Here is a 2,733-nt window from a genome sequence, read left to right as displayed (position 1 = left end):
GCCAACAGGCGGAGTAAGGCGGTCACTTCACCTGACCGCATGGCAAATGAGTCACATTGTTTCGTATGTCCTTTTGCTTCTCGGTCCCGCTATGTTACCGCGCAACGGTGTCTCAGCGCCTCTCCACTCAGCCGCCACAGTTCCTGAAGCGATGGGTCAAGCGACCATCAGCCACCAATATCTAATGAGCGTAAAGTTAGTCACGCTCGGCGTCCTGGGGAACACAAGACCTGTGATGGGCCGACGTGCACGGTGCGGTCAGCTGCCTACACGTGCACCTGCAGCGGAGGGCACAGTGGGGAGATCTGCTGGTGGCCTTGGGGCCAACGCCCTCAATGACACGGAAAGATGGCCGAGCCAGCAGAGGTGGCGTGGGCAGGGCACAGGGGCCGGTGACATTCACTGCAGCTCCCTCCGGGCTCGCGTGGCGGGGAGGCGGGCGGTGGTGCCCACCGGGGGCGACGCGAAGGGAAGGAGCGGGTGGCAGGGTGAGCTGGTGCGTGCTGACCCCTCACACGTCCCGCCTGCACCGTTTGTCACCGGCCAGGCACCCACGTCACGTCTAGAAGAAAACGAACGGGTGTGTGTCCAAAGTCACGGGGACACTTCGTTTTGAGACAGGCCTCTGGGGTCCCTCAGTGTCCCGCAGACGTCCTAGCTGGGGGCCTCGGGGGGTGCATGGAGAAGGAGACCTGCGCCTCTGATGTCTCCGCAGGGGAACGTGTGTCGTCTGTGAGCCCGCGCACAGACTCTTCCCGGCCAGGAGAAAAGAGCCCCTTTTTGAACTGTGAAAAATCGCTGATCGTTAAAAAACCAGAGAACCATTATTCAGGCTGCCGCGAAACAGGACTCATTAGCCCCAAAACGTACACAAATGCAACCGTCCAAATAACATCTTATCACTGCATATTTTCCCTCATGATCAAAACTCCTCTAAAGGTTCTGAAAAGCATCATTTCTGCATAACGGTCCCCGGCGATGACTGAATACTTTCACCCGAGGCCCCTGGACCAGAGCCACGATGTCTTCATTGGTCCACTGTTTCGATTTATTGTGCCGAAAACTTTTTGTTGGATGGATCTGTCGGCAGAATAAGACAAAACCAGCAGTCTAGGTTTACACCCGCCAAGCAGGAGATAAATGACTCCGCTTTCCGTTCGGGATGAACGAATCCTGCCCAACTGGCTCCATCGTCCTACCTTAGCGGGGAGATCTAACCACGGGAAGCTGTACAACTTCCAGCGGTCTATTGAACTTTTCAATTAGCACTGAAACTTCTTCGACTAGACACTGACAATCTGAGAGGGCAGAAGAGACAGTGATAACGCAACCCGACGGCTCCCAACGAGCAACGAGAGAGTGACGAGGGACAGCCAGAGGCAGACGCCGAGGACCGGCCTAACGACAAGAGGCTGTGTTTCTTCGTATTTATTATCGACACGTCGCTCCGTTAGTCGAAGCACAGCTTCAAAACCCGCTTGGCCACTCCAGGCCTTGCCCGAGACACTTTCGGCAAGTATCAGTGGGACATTGTCTCAAGGAGCGAGGGACACTGGACGGATTCCCGTCCCCCTCGGTAAGCTAAGCTGCCAATTAATTATGCTGCGGGGTTGACACAGTGAACCGAGAGCCCGTCCCATTTAAGCGTCATCGAGAAAGCTGAGACCATCACCGCTCCCCGGAGTGGCCGGCCTCCATGTGACACCGGGACCGCAGCCAACGGTCTCAGCTGGAACCTGCGGCTTCTCGGCCGGAAACTGGGACTTTGAAGCACAGCAAGTGGCTCTCTTGTTCCACTGGCCGTGTTCTTCCAAAAGCAATAAAAACGGCATTTTCTCTTAGGCAAAGATGAAAGCAACATGTGAAAATAAAAACGTAAATGTTACTGCTGGTCGTCATTTGATCTACGCCCACGACAGCAGATGATGAATTAATAGGTTTAAAAGTCCTTCTACTTACTCGGGCAGTCAGAGGCCGCCATAGAGCTCATATAAGTTTTTACAAAGTTTAAAACGGTATATGACAAATTTTTCAGTGTTTTTTTCCGTCTTTTTCAACAAGAACATTTATAAAGAGCTGACTGTGGTGGTGAAGCTATTTCCTAAGGGGATAAGGACCACGTGTTCTTATAATCGGAAGTCACTACAGATGCTTTGCCAAGGGTCTGCCCCTTAGACTCTGTGGCTAAAGTTTTAAAATTTGGTTTTCCACAATTATGTTACGGAGGCAACTGCAATAGAGAACCAGCTCTGAATACCCTGTACCTCCCAGGAAAGCTTTTTCTAAGCTACGTTTTTTAAGAAAAACAATAGCACTTCCTTCTTTTCAAAAAGAAAACAGGATTTTCAAAGCGGAGGGAAAAAATTCTTTTCAGTCCCATGCCAAAGATGCTACATGTCCCTATGTGTCTGGGACATTATTATAGTATGAATTGTCATAGCTTATGGCAGAAAGTGGGGGGAGCTAGGCTGGTAAATTCTTTTTATTTCTTTTATAGTTTGAAAAATCAGCTTATTGCTGTTCTATAAATGGAATACGCTCGTTGTAAAACTTTCTGTGCGTCTAAAAAGGTTCAGAGTACAACATAAAACGTTGCCCCACGAGCCACGACTGAGAAAACCTGAGAATGAAAACGAACTCGAATTGCAAAAAAAACCAAAACTGACCTCGGTGATTACATTTCATTCATTCGCTCCCGTTACTGACGGAGGAACGGTCCGCACACCGAAGCCC

This window comes from Pteropus vampyrus, unplaced genomic scaffold (genome assembly GCF_000151845.1).
Source record: "Pteropus vampyrus isolate Shadow unplaced genomic scaffold, Pvam_2.0 Scaffold564, whole genome shotgun sequence".
In the NCBI taxonomy this organism is placed as follows: Eukaryota; Metazoa; Chordata; class Mammalia; order Chiroptera; family Pteropodidae; genus Pteropus; species Pteropus vampyrus.
This window is presented reverse-complemented; position numbering follows the sequence as displayed.